The sequence below is a fragment of the Nipponia nippon genome, unplaced genomic scaffold, assembly GCF_047370975.1.
Source record: "Nipponia nippon isolate SJK-2023a ecotype South Korea unplaced genomic scaffold, ASM4737097v1 scaffold_22, whole genome shotgun sequence".
Taxonomy (NCBI): domain Eukaryota; kingdom Metazoa; phylum Chordata; class Aves; order Pelecaniformes; family Threskiornithidae; genus Nipponia; species Nipponia nippon.
The window spans coordinates 6402140-6420727 of record NW_028262339.1 but is presented as its reverse complement, the minus strand read 5'-3'; the positions used below and the strand labels follow the sequence as shown (position 1 = coordinate 6420727).

The 18588-nt window shown below is 40.0% G+C and overlaps 1 long non-coding RNA gene across 1 annotated transcript; it reads left to right on the top strand.

The window, feature by feature from the left end:
* The first annotated feature begins 5112 nt into the window (after window positions 1-5112).
* On the top strand, window positions 5113-15433 carry LOC148055454 (uncharacterized). The gene is made up of 3 exons (XR_015705362.1): window positions 5113-5241; window positions 14638-14727; window positions 15331-15433. It is a non-coding gene; the product is annotated as an uncharacterized LOC148055454 (long non-coding RNA).
* The last annotated feature ends 3155 nt before the right edge of the window (window positions 15434-18588 follow it).

The window sequence follows — 18588 nt, the reverse complement described above, 5'->3', positions numbered from 1 at the left end:
GTACAATCACAGCCTTTTCTTCTCACCTGTTTCTTAAACACACTTTTTGAGTCTTTATGGGTAGGTATAACATCTGTGAGAAGCATATTTTAATTCAGCGGACCCGTGTATGTGTCCGTAAAAAACTGTATATGTATGAGGTTCCATGGGTTTAGAGCTTCAGATTCAAAATGCTTTGAGGCAGGAAATCCCACCATCTTTGTATTTGTATACCATCTAGCCCAAATGGCCCTAATCACTACTGTGACACTGGGATGCTAATGAAATACAAAATATAATAAATAACATAAAAAAAACCACATTGAACTAGATGTCTGCCCTCAACAAGATAAAGAAATCCTATTTCCACAACCCAGAGAAGTTCTAAATCCCTTAGTTTGAACAGAAATGCATACAAGCCAATTTTCAGATGATCTTTCTTCTCCTGGCCAACCATTTCTTTATTTTTGCAGCAATGCTGGCGAATTGCTCAACCATTAGCTAAAATGAGTAGTCAGTATTAAATTCCACCATATAAAAAGTTCCCTCACTAGAAAACAGGTCAGATGTTCAATTCATTCTCCTCTAGAGAAAGTTAAAAAACACACATTACTGAATAAGAAATTCTAATTACACTACCATGCTCCATCTGACTAATCTCCTCCTAATCTTGGCCTAAGTGCTAGACTTCAAGGCACAAAACTGAGCATGCTAACATCTTCATAGAAAACTCATTTACTCTTTCGAGTTTGAAAAACTAAGACACTATTTTTGGACAAAGGTCCGAGTAAGTAGCCTGAAAGAAACAGGAACGTGGCTGTACATCAATTGCTTTTGTAGTTCCATCTTAAATCTGTTCAGGTTAACTGAAGATGGTAGTATTTTTCTACACACAAATATATATCCCTTGACACCTAAAATATGTTTACAATGTAGCTGTCATTCCAAAAAATAAGCCTCAAAGGTTAGAGAGATCTGAAGCTACAACCCATGTTCCCATCCCTACTCATGTCCACTTGCATGTGCAGAGGTGGAAAGTCAACAGAAGAACACACAACAGAAAGCCAACAGGCATATAACAGGTGGAATTTTCAGGTCATCATGGAGCTGAAAAAATATCCAGTGCACTTAAACATGCAATTAAATCAACGCACACAGAATACACATCTGTTTTAAGACTGATGAGATAAATTATACAGAACATTCTTACAGAAAACAAAATATTTGCCTACCTGTTTATGCATCTCTATATTCAACCCATAGGACATCTCATAATACTAAGAAGGAAGAAAATGGCTCTGTTAGAGCTTGCAATCATAAAAATAATTTGAAAATTCACTTTGAATCAAACATCATCTGTATAAAGACATACAGACCTAAAAACACTGACTAGCCTTGAAAAGCTCCCAGAATTTGAAAGAGTATCTTAAAGTAACCTTTCCCTCCCCCCCTCCTCTTTTGCTTTATCTACATTGTTTCTTATCAACTTCAGAGAACAGCCATAAAACAAGCAAAAAAAAAAATCCCCCCAAAAAACCCAAACAAAACAAACCCACAAAACAACAAAAAAACCCTCCAAAAATCAGAGTTAAAGATCAGAAGCAGAGAAAACAGACATAAAGTGCTCAAGATTTTATTCCGTAGCACACATTATGCCAAAAAAGCCTAAAGTGCTTGAAACTAGATATAGAAATAGATCAGCAACCTTTAAAAGACTGGTTATTTGATATTTTAAATTAAAAACACAAAAAAGCTACAATTAAATTGTAGGGATGCAAAAAATAAAAGAACATGGAAATTCAGAGCCAAAACAGATACTCCATTTTCCATTATCCAGATCTCTTGTTGTGCCTCAATATTGCAGGGAACTCAGTTCAGTGTGTAATGTTAGTACCAAGCAATTTCCAAGACTTCAGCACATCAGGCATGAAAAAGACAAATGTGAGCCTTAACATATGCTTGTGCTCCTGGTAAACAGTTTTTCAAGGTTATTTACTGTTTTTGTAAATATAAGGGTATTATTTGTAATGTAAATATGGAAAACAGTTAATCCTTCACAGACGTACAAGAGAGCCAATAGCAAGAACTCCTCTGGAGAGATCATGATCCATCACGTAATTATGTATTTATAGATTTCTTTCTGTGCAAGTTATTTAACCAGACAGACCACAACCATCGAGGAAACCCCATTCACAGCTCAGATCCCTGACATTCTGAATTTAGTAAAACAATGAGTCAGCAGCCCAGAAGCAACAGTTCTAGGAAGTGGGCTTTGGGTTTATATATGGTTCACTCTCTTAACAGAAAACAGATTACCCTGAACTGTTTTACGAAGATATGATAGTTGGGAGAAGTCAGCAAAAGTGAAATCATCATCCCTAAAAAAGTTGTGCTGACAAGTAATCTGCTAGCATTCTGAAGAAGTACCTGGACAGGCTGGATCGTTGGGCCGGGGCCAACTGCATGAGATTCAACAAGGCCAAGTGCTGGGTCCTGCACTTTGGTCACAACAACCCCATGCAACACTACAGGCTGGGGGAGGAGTGGCTGGAGAGCTGCCTGGCAGAAAAGGACCTGGGGGTGTTGGTTGACAGCCACCTGAACATGAGCCAGCAGTGTGCCCAGGTGGCCAAGAGGGCCAATGGCATCCTGGCCTGTATCAAGAATAGTGTGGCCAGCAGGACCAGGGAGGTGATAGTGCCCCTGTACTTGGCCCTGGTGAGGCCGCACCTCGAGTACTGTGTTCAGTTTTGGGCCCCTCACTACAAGAAGGACATCGAGGTGCTGGAGCATGTCCAGAGGAGGGCAGTGAAGTTGGTGAAGGGTCTGGAGCACAAGTCTTATGAGGAGAGGCTGAGGGAACTGGGGTGGTTTAGCCTGGAGAAGAGGAGGCTGAGGGGAGACCTTATTGCTCTCTACAACTACCTGAAAGGAGATTGTAGCGAGGTGGGGATCAGTCTCTTCTCCCTAGTAACGAGTGATAAGACGACGCCTCAAGCTGCACCAGGGGAGGTTTAGGTTAGACATTAGGAAAAACTTCTTCACCGAAAAGGGTAGTCAAGCATTGGAACAGGCTACCCAGGGAAGTGGTTGAGTCTCCATCCCTGGAGGTATTTAAAAGATGGGTAGATGTGGTGCTTGAGGACATGGTATAGATGGACTTGGCAGTGATAGGTTAACGGTTGGACTCGATGATCTTAAGGGTCTTTTCCAACCTTAACGATTCTATGATTCTATGAAGTATCCCCAATTGCTTAAAACATTAAAAAGCAGATTTTGCATAGAAACTAACTGATACAGTCAAGTTATAAACCCCTGGAACTAAGAATTTATAATAGAAATATTGATGCAACCTTAACAGCAGTAGCACTACTATAATCTGTTTGCCTCCAGCAATCCAAATGTACATTAGTTTCAGTATACCAAGCTAACAGACATTTTGAATTTGTTGTGCAGCTTGCTTACCATGACATAATGTTGCTGCATCTCTGTCTTCTCACTGGCCAATTTTTCACATTCTACCTTTAAACTGTTAAAAAAACCCCACAAACAAACAAAAGCCAAACACACGAGCACTTAGTAATGCAAAATTGACTTTCTTCTGAACACAGGTTTTCTCCCCCTTTCAATCATTTCTTCAACATACAAATAAAGAAAATCTAAAGAAAACCTACATTCCAGCTCTTACTTAGGAGTCCAGGGCAGGGTTCATCCTTTTCCTCTTTCAAGTGATTTTGTGCAACATCCTCATCTCTTAAGTGAACTGGTGACCCAGTACAATAGTACAAAGGAAAATATTTTTCATTGACCAAAAAAAAAAAAATCCACTGGTTCACAGAAAATGCACATGCTGGTTCATAACTATAGCACTACAGCTTGAGAAGCCACTTACAAATCCATAATTTAGTTCTTGGAGTTTTTATTTAAATAAACTTTAGAAACACCTCTTGTTTTCATTCAATCTACAGAGGAATCAAATATGTATCACCACTTAAAGAAGCAATAAATTGCTGCGTTCTGTTGTTTGGTTTTTTTTCCCGTTACTGATGACAGAACTGCAAGAAAAATACTATGGTTAGTTTAAAGGATACTGCAGTAAACATCAAGGCCTCCGTTGACTTTTTTTGTTTTCAGAAGCACACTGAACAATCCTGTGAAAAGTCATTTGACACTGAGAATATAATATTCTTCAACCAAAGGATAACAAAACAGCTCACTAGCTACACTTCCAGGTTATCAACACTTGACATATCAGTGAAAGGCATGAGGGACCTAAGTTAAGACAAGATGGGCACTCTTAGCAGCATTTTGAAGAAAAGCAGAGGATGAGCCCAGCTAGCCACATATTTTTCCTTCATCCACCAAAAAAAAAATTAGAAAGAGCACGTGTGTGTGTGGATAGAGGGGAGGGAATCCACTTCCATCTTTCAGTACCTAGCTCTAAATGAGAGCCTTCCGCCCTGGAGGACCAGGTGCTGCTGGAAATAGGTAGCAGCAGGTTTCAGAGGTGCAGGTACGGCCTTGCTGGGGTGACTGGTCCCCTGTGCACCTTGGGGACTCAGCCAGAAGGGTCTCCGGCACCCCCACACTGCCACCTCTTCAGGGAGCCGGAAAAGGAAGTGAGAGGGGATTGGCAAGAACCCAGCAAACACGAGACTCGGAGAAAGTAAACATCATTACCTGTGGTACTGAGCCTGCAAAAATTGAAACTCCTCCTTAATTCGATCGCAGGATTCAGAAATGGTGAATTTAAAGGGCTGAGCGGGCTGATGAGGAGCCTGAAATCAATCAGCAGAGGATCTTTTAATCACCCCTCCATCTCACCCGCTCCGGGCCGCGTCCCCCCCCACCGGCACCCAGAGCTCCCCCAAACGTGATCGTCCCTCCAGACACCCCAGAGGCGCAGCCAAGGGTTCACCACCGCCACCCACCGGGTGCTGTGTCTGCGGGTACATCTTGCTCAGGTCGCGGATCATCCACGCCGCTTCAGGGGGCCTTGGCAACCGGAGCAGCGGGGCTAAGGGCGCGGCAACGAGCAGGGGCGCCCCGGCCCCGCCGCCCCGGGGCTGGCAGGGCACCCCTAACAACAGCGAGACGCGGTGGTGGTCGCGTCCCCGGCTCGCGGGGGTCGCTGCCACATTCCCCGGAGCCGGACAGCACCGAGTGCCACCGCTCCGATACCTCCGGCAGGCTGGGAACTCTGTGTGGCGACGGATGAAAAGGAAGGCGGGGGGGGGAAAAAAAGCCCCTCCGGTGGCACCGGTACGTGCTTTTCCCAGCCATCCTCTCAATTTTTTTTCCCTTCTGCAAACTTTTATTGGTCTCGGTTGTTATCCCTCCTACACGCATTCGAGGAAAAACAGAAGGGAAAAAAAAAAAAAAGAAACAAAAATCTCCTTTCTTTACTAGGACGAGAGCAGGTCCTGGGCTGGAAAGGTTTGGCAGTCGGCTTTGCGCTTGTCTTTACCCCGCGCGATAATCGCGTCTCCAGAGGTTTAAGTGCAGCAACCTTTTATTGTGGTGGGTTTTTCCTCTCCTATTAGCCAGATTTCACTTCCTCTCTCTTAGTGTTTGGGGTTTTTTTTTTGTTTGTTTGTTTGTTTTGAGAGATGGATGAAAAAGAAAATACGATCCAGGTTGCTGTATTCTTTTTTCCTCCTGCTCGCCTTTCGAAACTCCTGGAAGTGGCAGTGACAACAGCAGCGTCACCGCTCCCACAGCACGCTCTGGCAAGATGACTTCTTTGACCAAATTTAGAAGCTGCTCATTATTAACATTCTGATACATATTCACAGATGCAGAAAGCCGCCGCTCGCGGGGCACCCTGGGAGAGGTAGTCCCCTCTCCGTGCAGGCACGCCGCCGTGCCAAGGACTGCACCCATCCCCTCCACCCCCGTCGGCTACTGCAGCAGCAGCAGCGGCGGCGGCGGCAGCGCGCCGCCTGCCGCCTCCGCACGCCCTTCCTCCACCACTCCACCCCTCCACCCATGAAGGGCGTCGCCGGCTACCAATCAGCAGCGACCGCACATTAACTGCTGTTTTGTATTTATGCCCATCATCTCGCCCCTGACAAACAAGCATACAGGTCTGGCGCCGGCGTTTCACAGGATCTCTAGTGGAGGCGCCTCTGCCTCTCCCTTTCCCATTTTCCTGCCGCCTGAGGTGAAGCATTGAGATCACTGAGGTTCCAATACCGCCGGCATTTGAACAGGGGAAACATTTGTCCAGCTGTCAATCAAAGTAACGTCGGAGGGGGGGAGGTGGTGCGCAGCAGGAGCAGGGTGCGATGGGGGATGGGGGTGCGCCCGGACCCCCACATCCCGCTCTGCTCTGTGCCACTTGCGACCTCAGTCGCCCCCTTATCTTACAACCGTTCTAACTACTCTCTAAATCACAAAGGCCCTTCTTTTGTTTAGTTAAGTGACTAAGATATTTAAAATATCCTCCTCGCCCCTAGGCTTTAATTCTTTCAGGAGGCATTTTGATGCAGTGGCTTTGTCTATCTTGGCTTTAACCCTTTCAATAGGGGGTTATGGTCAATATATAATGGTTTCTCTCTGCTGCTTCTTCCTTCTCACAATTTTCCCCTGCTCTGGCATGGGTCCTCCACAGGCTGCAGGGAATATCTGCTCTGCCATGGGGCACTCCTTCCCCCCCCCGCCCCGAACCTTGGTGTTCCCTCTGTTGTTTCTCACTCTTTTTGTTCCCTTCTCTCTCCATCTAGCATTTTCTACCCTTTCTTAAATATGTTTTCACAGATGTGCCACAAACTTGGCTGATTAGTTTAGCTTTGGCCAGTGGTGGGTCCATTGCCAAGCCAGCTGGAAGCAGCTGTGTCTGGTGCAGGGCAGCCCCTGACCTCTTCCCAACAGAGGCCACCCCTGCAGCCTCCCCACTACCAAAACTTTGCCACATACAACAAATACACAGGCTTATGGAGGATATGTATATCTATATGGAGTGTATTATGTATTTATGTAGCATGAGAGGGAAATGTGATGGCTCTTTTCAGGTTTTGGGGCCACCTTCTTGAGCTGAAGGAGGTGGGAGTGGTTTCCTGGCTCTACAGGGAGCTGTTGCCAGTACCCTAGCCTGAACCGGTGAGGGAAAGCCAGGGCTGTGGTGGGGTTATTTGCTCTCTGCCCCCACTTTTCCTTCTACCCTGCCTGCACCGACACCCCACACCTCATGGCTGTGGGGAGGCAGAAATATAGGTAACATCAACCCCTTGGACAGGTTAGGGAGGGAATGCTGTGGGGGGCTTCCCTCAGCACTGGGCTGGGAGGAGGATACTGTAGTAGAGACCTTATTTCCATCCCACAGAAGGATCCAATCTCCTATCAGAAGGTCCGTTGTTAAACTGTCTCTTTCATCAGCAGCGTGGACAGGCTTTCATGTGCCTTTTTAGTCTTTTTTGTTGTTAACAAACAATTGTGTTCTAAAGAAAATGAGTCGACATACCACATCTTAGAAAGAATATACCATCAGATTTTGGATGATAAATATATAATACTAGAGAATCTTTTACCAGGTTGGTTGGGAATTAATTCACACAGTACTTGCAGAAAGCTAGACATCTTTTTCTTTAGTGTTGCATTAGAGCATCAATTGCCTTACCTCTCTGCAGCCTGCATTACCAGAGATAGGCCTCTATTTAGACCTTCTATCCTGTACTATTTTAAATTCTTTACATTTGAAATGCAAAGTCACTGAAACTGAGGATATAAAACAAATACATATTGATGTCAAAGAAAGCAATCCCACATCATTTAAAGCTTCCTGTACTGTTACTTTTCTTCTGTACCCAGTTACATAGTGTCCCACAATATGGTTTTGGCAGATTGAGATGTGTAATGATTATAGTTACTAAATGCAACATAATTTAAGGCTTGTTCCTACTGGCTTTATTTATGGGACTAAATCTTTACTATTGGAAGTGGTTCCACTAAAAGGATGTTCTTCTCAGCTACTCACAAGAGTAAGGCTTAAAGATTTGACCTTTAAATGGTATATTCTAAAGATACATTGACATTTGACAGGGCATTTTCTATCAGCATCAAATGAGAGAAGGACTGCTAGATCCCAAGGGCCAGATTTTTGAAGGTGCAATAAAGGTATCTGGAAATTATGTATGTAAAGAAATAGATAGGTAACTACATCCAGATCTTACAGGCAGTTTGGCTATGGCTACAGTGGCTTTTGTGATATGCAGGCTGGAGAGCAGGCTCAAGGAAACATGTTCCCAGGCCTGCACATCACACACCTACATTGCTGCCACTAGGACACCTATAATTTGAAAGCCTAATTTCCCAAAATACAATTCTGCCCCTATTGGTGCTGTATCCTAAAAGATCCCAGAACAATTTTTCTGCTAAGCCCTGTTGCAGACAATACTATGCATTGGTGCACATGCAAGGGATAGGCTCAGACCTTCTTTCTTTCTGTACCTGTCATGCTTAGATTTGCCTTCAAGCAGTTTGTATTCCTGATGAGCTGCAGTTTAAACCTGCATGCAAAGTACAGAATCATAGAATCATAGAATATCTCAAGTTGGAAGGGACCCATGAGGATCATTGAGTCCAACTCCCTGCTCCTTGCAGGACTACCTAAAACTAAACCATATGACTAAGAGCATCGTCCAGATGCTCCTTGAACTCTGACAAGCTTGGTGTTGTGACTGCTTCCCTGGGGAGCCCGTTCCAGCAACCGACCACCCTCTCAGTGAAGAACCTTTTCCTGAGGTCCAATCTGAACTTCCCCTGATGCAGCTTCATTCCATTTCCTCATGTCCTATTGCTGGTCACCAGAGAGAGGAGATCAGCACATCCCCCTCCGCCGCTCCCCTTGAGGAAGTTGTAGACTGTGATGAGGTCATCCCTCAGCCCTCTCTTCTCCAAGCTGAACAAACCAAGTGACCTCAGCTGCTCCTTGAGACCTTTCACCATCTTGGTGTCCCTCCTCTGGACACACTCTAATAGTTTGATGTCCTTCTTATATTGAGGTGCCCAAAGTTGCACACAGTACTCAAGGTGAGGCTGCACCAGTGCAGTGTAGAGTGGGACAATCACCTCCCTCAACCAGCTAGCTATGCTGTGCTTGATGCACCCCAGGACATGGTTGGCCCTTTTGGCTGCCAGGGTACACTGTTGGCTCAACTTGCCATCAACCCAGACCCCAGATCTCTTTCCACAGGGCTGCTCTCCAGCCTCTCATCCCCCAATTTGTACATATAACCAGGATTACCCCATCCCAGGTGCAGAACCTGGCACTTGCTCTTGTTAAACTTCATATGGTTGGTGATTGCCCAGCTCTCTAGTCTATCCAGATCTCTCTGTAAGGCCTCTCTACCCTCAAGGGAGTCCACAGCTCCTCCTAGTTTAGTATCATCGGCAAACTTACTTAATGTACATTTGACTCCTGCATCCAGATCATTTAATTTAATCTAGATGTGGCACTGTCACATCATTTTTGATGCCTGTATTCCAAATTTATACTCTCAAAGCTTTTACTCAGCAACAGTGCCCTAATAATGGTAGCTAAATTATAGATAATTATATTTTTGGTAGTAAAATCTCCTTACCAACCACCGTTCTCTGGCTGAGGCCTGCAACTGCCAAGCTCTTCAAGGCCTTGATGGGATGTTCCATCAAGGTTTTCCCTTGCTTACCTGATATGCGAGGACTAGTCCTGTAGTCAGGAGCTCAGGACTCTTAAGTAGAGTAAATGGTGGTACTGATGAAGATGGTAATGGTGTCCATCTTCTGCCATTGTCTAGGGCTCAGAGATGCAGGAGGCCTAGGACAAAAAAAATCCCTCTTCTTTCTGGTTTGAAGTAGGGTTTGTAACCAAAATCTTCTTCCTACATGGTGAGTGCTATAACCACTAGGATCTAGAGTGTTTTGTGGAAGTGATTCTGAATTTTTCCCTTTCAAGCCTTTTTTGCTTAAACAAATAAAATCAAAGATAGTCACTAGGAAATGGACCAAAATGTGGCCTTTTCACCTTTTGTTTTTCTGTGACCAAAAAATGTCTACAAGTTAGGAATCATTAGGCATTGCAATACTGAGCCTTCATGCCACTTGCAGATTTCATCTTCACTGGAATTTTCACATTTACAGAGTTCGTAATCAGTATTCCAGTAAGATTTAGGCCTCTAAGTATCTTTTGAAGATTTGTACATAAGGCACCTGCATAATTCTGAGAATACCACTTCTCACATGTCTGAATCTTCCAGCACCAAAAATACTTTTAAAAGATTGGTCATGAGCATTCTTCACTAGGCAGTGGAGCACCTTCAACTCCTCTGAAATAAAGGACCTTCATTATATGCCAGGATCAAGTCTTGACATACAACTGCCAAATCTGCAAATGCTTGAATGCCTCTCATCTGAATGCTTACAAGCTTTGTTGAGCAGTGTAAGAACAGAAGAGTTCTAGGATTCTGCAGAGTTGTAAGCATCTCTGGAAATGTGGTGGGCAGACTCAGCCTCTAATTTTAGGATCAAATCCTAAACCTGGAGGTGGACTAGTCCTGTTAGAAAATTAACACTGTATCTGAAAAGTTAAATTCTGAAAATAACAGGTTTTTTTTTTTTTGATCCTTGTATCCCTGTATTAGTTTGGCATGAGGTAGAGTTCCAAACTGAAATGTATTCAACACCTTAAAAGGCAAATGTATGCAGAAGTGACAAAAGATAGGAAAATAGAATGACACACAATTCTTAATGGAACTAATCACTGTGCATTTTTGCAGTTTTGCAGCATTCTGGCAAGATCCATGAAACTCAAAAGTTTAAGAGAAACTGCACCATAAATTGCCATTTTAAAATGATGCAAATTGAGATCAGAATGTCAGTGTCATTATATTTTCCTATCTTTTGTGTATTTGAAAGACATGTAGATGTGGTGCTTAGGGACATGGTTTAGTGGTGGACTTGGCAGTGCTAGGTTAACAGTTGGACTTGATGATCTTAAAGGTCTTTTCCAACCTTGACGATTCTATGATTCTGACACAGCCTTGATGGCTCTTTCAATATAGATTGTTTTGTATTTAAAGTTCCTTGGTTTTTCCTTCTTTTATCTTTTATAATAGGTTATATAACCTGTATTATTATCTAACAACTAGAGAAGGTAATTTTAAAATGTTTTACACATCTTGCTAAAGATTTCTCACAAGTGAATCAACTGCAAGAAATATTTAGATAGTTTTATATGCACAGTAAGTGTATTAATTTTTGACTGGTATAGAAAAAGCTTTATGAAATATCACAGAGGGGCCAGGGATTGCTAAATATCTCATCTGTTTTTTTTCTCCTATTATCAAGAAAAGCAGCTGGTAGTTTCAATCCTATTAATTCTGAACTAATCTGCCTTTATTTACATTTAAAGTCTAAGGTCTAAAATTAAAAGAACAATGTGTGCTTATATACATATTTTACAGGATAGGTAAAAAAAAAAACCAACAAACTTTATTTTCTGGCTAAGATTTTCTAACCCACTCTCAGACCCTAGTGATTTTTTCATAGTTTAGTCATAACCTTAATACAGAGATTTATAAGTGCCAGAGGACCTTTAATAAAGGGCCCAATCTGGAGGCCATTTTGCATGTAACCCCACAGATTTCCTTTCTGGAATGACTGTAGCTCAAGCTTCTTCTTAGCCCTGCAATTTATTGCAGTTTATTTTGGGACCAAGTTACTAGGTCACCATGCTTTGTCAGCTATGTACTGAAACACACATACACACAAACAGAAGTGTTAAACTCTCTGATAAATCAATCAGTTCAAAATGCCTCATAGTAAATCTTACATCAGTCCACACATTTAAGTGCACTGTATAACAAGCTTACAAAAAGATAAACTCAATGAGGTTTTAAGTTGAATTGGCACCAATTTCTCTCTGTTTAAAACTTTCAATTATGGTGTTAAGGCAGGTTTTGGTGGTAGTAGAATGTAGCAGCATGACACCCAGTTTATGTTCTTGTGTTTTACAAGTGCTATCAAGTGACCGTGTCTCAGTACGTTTTTAAAACACTCCCTACATAAAACTTTCTAAATTAGTCAATAGTGATCTTAGATGTGTGTGGCAGTTAGTAAGCAAATTAAAAGAATTTATAGTACTATGAATAACAATATGATTCATACATCAATTTATATGTAGCTCTCACAAAACATGAAATCTTGTGTTCCAAACTTCTTTTTAATGAAGTCTTTACATTATTCTTTTGCTTTAATATTGTCAAAGTTCCATTTTATTTAGTTCTTTTATAGACATTGGTGTTTTGGATTCGTAGTCTTGTTTATTTCTGCAGACGTGCTTGATATGACATGCAAACTTCTTGCAATGACACAGTTCTGCTTATAAGAAAAATTTACAACTTACTCCTTGGCACGTGGCAAGAAAACCCCTATTAAAGTACATGGAAGTTTTGTCTGCAGGAAGGGTAGCAGTTTAGCCCTATCATATATTTAGAAGCTGGATTTGCAAACTCATGCAGTGCAGAATGGCTTTGTCAGATATTTGAATGTAAAGTATTTTAAAGGCTTTTTATACCTGATTTTGTAGCAACATTCTAGCTTGTAATGGAACTATTACAATATGACGTGATCTGACAAAGCTGGGCTTAAACAAAGTGTTTTCACACAATTATACCTTATAGTCATATCCCAGCTACATAACAAATTACAACCCCCCGATGAGAATACAGCAATATTACTCAGTACACTTTATTCATAGGACCCATGTTAATCTCAGTCAGTAACTTCAAGTCCACCAGTTCTTTTGCAGCGTTGGATCCAAATATATTCTTAGCTCCCAAAAAATTAATATTAAAATTAATATTGTTTCACAAGAAAATGTATGGGCTGGGTTAAGTGCTGAAAGCCAGAGTTATAATGAGGAAGAAGTCACCTGCTCACATGACAGAGCCTCACATGCTTTCACCTTCAGTATAACAAGAACAAGGATACCCCTCTCAGAAGTGATGACTCTGAAAAACACGTGGCTTACCATTTTATCCAGCCTTTCATCTTCTCTAACAACAGGGTTTCAGTGCTCACTACAATGTTAAGGGTCTGCTAGCAGTATTATAAGATAAGGAGAATGGGCTCAGCATGCCTTCTTGCTATCCAAGGTGCAGTCCCATGCCCCTGAAGGTAAAGAAAGTTCTACCAGCCCTTGCAGTATCATTAATGAAAGGCACTATTTAGCCCCTGGTACATATTAATTACTGAATAAATCTAATTCTTTGAGTTAAATTTTTGACTCAAGATTTCTTAGGTGTAAAGCTGTAGCTTTTAAAAAGTAAATATTAAGATAAAAGGGGATTTTTGTCACATAATATTGATAAAAGAGAAGGTATTGCTGTTTGGAAATTAACATTGTTGAATGATTTAAATTAGAAATGCATATTTTGTCATGCAAGGAAACACTATAAAAACCAATTGAATTTTACAAGTTCAAGGTGCATTAAATAGCATAAGGAAAGCTGTACTGAAATGTAAGAGGTCAAAATAAAGAAAAATTAATGAAAATGAATGTAATATTTCCTTAGCTTACTGTTCTTTATATTAACCCTATTCATGTTTCTTTACTTTGGCAAAAGTGAGTAAAGTGAGAAGCACAGAAATATTATCTAGGGAAAAAATTAAAAAAAGATTTTGAACTTATTTTCAGAGTATCAATAAGATTTTGAACTTCTCTTTTTCACATCACATACTGCAAATTTCCTCATTGCTCTGAAAGGGTAAAAACACCATTTCTCTTTTAATCTTCAATTATGTATTGAAGACGACTTGCATACTATTATTGTACTGCAGACTCAGGAAGTACAGTAGTACAGGAAATCAGAAGTTTAGATACTGTGCATTGTGAAACAGTTTTATTTTCTTTACACCTTTCTTAGGAGTAGGAAGGTGTACTTCCTTACATTCATGAATAAGATGTTCACACCTCTTTTTGTAGTTACAGAATTATATAAAAAGATTTATGTGCTTAGCAAAGATTGATTTCAAGAAAAAGCTACTGTATATATGTTTACTCTTCTAAAGCAAGGAAAAACTCTAATTTGACTGCAGTGTGTTTTCATCTGATGAACAACCAGGGTTGTTCTCTAAATATACTTTTAATTCCTAAGGAATAGGCAGAATAATTCCTCTCTAGTTATTATTCAGAATGAAAATAAAAGTGAGAATGTGCTTTAAGTAAATATATTAGTTGCAGTGTAAACTTCCTGCTGTCTTACTGGAGTCCAGGCAGTTTTGAACTTTTAGTATATTTCGGACTTGAAACTTTTAAACAGAAAATGGGTTTTGAGAAGCACTGAATGCATTCTGCTTCTATTTCTGTGTTTAATAGATTAACATACAGCCATCTTAAACATGGACATAGAAATATCCATGGAGTCAGCAATCATTTCTTCAGAAAATAGTCAACACTGGGCTTTTATGGATTATATACATATTTCAGGGTGACGTGAAAAATATTGCCAAGTTGTCAGATTATAACAAAGCAGCTTGTGAGGTTACCTTTCCGTTATCCCTGTTCACCTGGGTCTAGAGAACTGAGGTTTAAACTCTCTTGGCACGAATTACATCATCATGTTGCAGTATTGCCCTTCTTGTCCTTGATACATTTTTCTTTCTTGTCCCCAATATCAGAGGAACCCAATGGGGAGTCCAAAGTGTCTTCTGTGGGATGGAGAGTTGCTATCGATCTCCTAGAGTGGAGCAAAATGGATTTTAGAACAGGTGAGAATCTGTCCTATGTTCTAGATATGATTTATAGTAAGGGTCATAGTCTGATCTTGTTGAAAGCTGAGTTAAAACAGTGCAATTCACTTCCCTGGGTGCTGCAAAATAGACCTTTACAATCCACAGTTAAAGAAAGCAAAGAGGAAATTATTATTATTTGAAGGACTGTTTCTATCTATGCAACTGGGTATAATGTAATGATCCCCACTCCAGATACTTTATCAGCAGTTCTTTAACCCACACCTGTCTCAAAGGTAAACAGTGAGATTTTGTTCCTGATAACTAATCCTTTTGATGAGGCAATCATCTCGAATACTCTGAAAAGTTTACTTAAGGAAGCAATGAATGGGGGTTTACTCCCTAATTACTCATAGCTCAAGTGAAGTGACTCCATCCCATTTAGTGACAGCTCTTTGGATGAACACTGGTGTAAAAGAGAGAAGGGATACAGCCCAGAGGGTCTGACTGATTGGAGAGTGAACTTGAGGGGCAGTGAAATTGTTTGTTTTCTAAACAATTTGTGAGATAGATTGGACTGGATGTGAGCTGGCTGAAAACAAAACAGGGAGTAGTTTACTAAACAATTTTTTTTTCTTTTAGGAACTGAAAAAGTGCCTGCTGTAACAGAGTCCCTGTCAGAAAGAGGAAGGATAGAGGAAAGCTTAAGATAGTAAATGAAATAGTATCCCCTTTAACAACAGTCAGTCACTTCCTGCAATCAAAAACATGCAAGCATGTATTCTGTTCAAATAAAAATTGATGGACTGGAGTCATACAAGAAAAAATAATTGATAATGTGCTTTTTCAGAACCTACACACCCATCAAATGTGTCACTCTTCCCCTTCTGAACAAAGATCTTTAAAATTCATTGTGTGCACTTAAAAACAAAGTGTCCTTGTTCTGGTTTATAATGATTCTCTTTTAGTTTGGGTTTGTTTTGTTATTTAATTGCATTGTCTTCTATCTTGCATTTTTTTCCAGATAGTTCCTGGAAATTTCTGCTGCTCTTAAACAAAGAATCTTTTGTGCTATATCAGCTTGCATTTTTCTTGGATTGTGTCATGCCGGTGTCTTTTCACTGACTTCAGCGTTGGAATATTGTAGTCATAGTTTCACTAAGTAGACTGTGACAGATTCATTGGTCCTTTCTCTATGCTGCATCTTATTAACTGGTTTCTTTACACTGTTAAGGCATATGAGCTATTACAAACAATAAATTAATCTTAACTGGAGAAGGAAGCTTTGAGATTCCTAATACAGTAACCCAGAAGAAACCAAAGTTTATAAAAGCTCTCTACCTACCAAATTTCAGAGGTATTTTCATTAAAATACAGTCTCTATTTTCTTCATCAACCTTTTACTATTGCCTTTACCAAACAGATAATATGAATTTCTTTATACCAGATATCAAGGGACAGATGAATACTAGATCTATTCAATAAGAATTGATATATTTTTCCCCACAGATAAAAAAAAAAAACCAATAAGCACAATCTTAATAAGACTATTATTCTGAATTAGAGGGCAGCATTCACAGATTTGTACCAGTACCAGTTTTACAGGAACTGCTTGCCAATGATACCCCTCAAATTACAGACCACAATCTTGTTAAGAGGTCAAATGCTGTGAAGGTAATTAATTCATAAGGAAGTGCTTTGGACTCTAATGCTTAGACTGCTTTTTAATATTATAAAATACTAGGGTTCACAACTCATGTACTGAGAATATTGTAGGCATTCATGAGGACACAGAATTAACATAGCATCTTGAGTAAGCAGAGATGAGGATGGACATGTGCAGTTCTGATAATGGAGAAAACTAGGAGCATATTTAAGCCAAGGAAGATCCCCCCTGTAAATGAGATGTACATGATCTCCACTAGCTCTGGATCTGGGAGGAATGGGTTTGTACACTTACACTATTTCTAACACAACCTTTCACCTTTAGGGAATTCTGTAACTATAAATTTACACAGATTGTGTTTTTAAGTGAATAAGAAGTACATCACCTACTCCCCTCCCCAGAAAGCAAAGACCCCCTCCACCTAGGACTGATTAGCTAAAATGCAGTCCCCTCAGCCCAAAGTCTGATTTCTCTAACAGAGTGTCTAGACATCAAATCAAAACAGGGAACAAATAAATGGGGATTAGAAATGTGTTACCAGCTCTGCCACTAACTCTCTGCCAGACTTTGGACAATTTATTTTCATTTTTGCTATAAGGAAGTGTGATAAGACTTGCTGTAATTAATATTTGTACAGGGCTGTGGAATCTGTAAATTATTTATTATATTTCAGGTTAGTACATACAAATCTAGAACCCTTGCAAAGACATGAAATTCATGTGCCTCTTGGCTTTTACAGAATTGCTGGGGTTTCCTCAATATCAACACTTCTAGTCTCACACTAACTGCAGATTTGGCAGCCTCTGGGAAGCAGTCCCAAGAAGTTCTTATCTAATAGTTGTAACTGAGTCAATAAAATGCTTTAAGCATTTGCTTAACCTTGAGCCCATGAGTTGTGCTATTAATTCAGTGGAGCTAGTCACTAGATTAAAATTAGGCTTATGTCTAAATGCTTTGCTGGACTTCTACCAGATTGTTAGGTTTATGATTTAGGTATGTGTCTTAAACTTGCTGAGATCATCTCCTGATTTAAGAATTTATGGTCCCACTGAAAGTGGTGGTGGACTTAGATGTTTATATAAGTCAGTTTGGGGTAAAAGATTTCTCAATATTCACATGTACTTTTACTTATCTAAGCATTAATAATTTCTGTTAATTATCTAAACATTCCAAATACATGTATGACTCAAACTCTTATAGTTCATATTTAATCACATTATTTCTCCCAATAATGCAAGGCTAAATCCTATAGTGGTATAAAATATCATGCCTCAATCACCTGCAATAAGGCTACTGCAATTTATATCCTCTGAAGATCTGGCTCATGCTCTATACCACTTTTAATGTCAGTGTTAGCATTTGCCATGCAGTACATAAGTAATGGACATAGAAATATATATTGCATCTTCCACTTATGGAGCAGTCTCAATTAATTACAAGGAGTCTATTGCAGACAATAGGTACTACTGAACAGTGTACACTTCCTTGCAATATCAGGCCTGTAATCTGTATTTTAAAGCTGAAAACTAAGGCTTTTACTTTAAAGTATGGATTTGGGGGTTTATCTCCATAAAAAGAAATCTCTGCATAGCCATAAGATTCCAAGGTATATGGTAATATGTAGCAAGAAGCAGTATTTTAGGTAAAAACAATCCTCTGGTGTTTTATTCAGCACCATTCCAAGCAGTGATCTGAAATTTACTATCAGAGATCAATATTTTAAGGCCATGTGATTCATTTGCACTATGGGTTTCTTTGTTTCCTATTGAATAGGTAAAAATGTAGACCACTGAACATCTGTAATGTAAATATTTGTATTTGAAAGGTGCTCCTTTTAATTACCACATTAAAATATTGATCACTCCATATGCTGTATGCAACTTTTACTTCTTTGCGATTAGCTTATGAGAATGCATTGTTTACATTTGATACAACAATTTAGTTTTTAGGAAATGTGCAGTATGGGCAAGAATGAATAAAAATTGGTTTAAGCCTTTTAAGATATTGGGTTTTATTATTATCCTAAACAGAGAACTTCAGTTAAAAACAGAACAGATTTTTTTTCCCTATAGCAATTGCATTTCAATGTCTTGATTTTTACTTATAAAAACACATTTTCTGCATCCTGGAGAAGTCCATAATGCACTCAGTAAAAACTGAGCATCAGAAAAAAATGTACTCAAATGACAGAGTAAAATTCAGGAAAAAAACTGTTCAGGCTTTGCTTTGGAAGA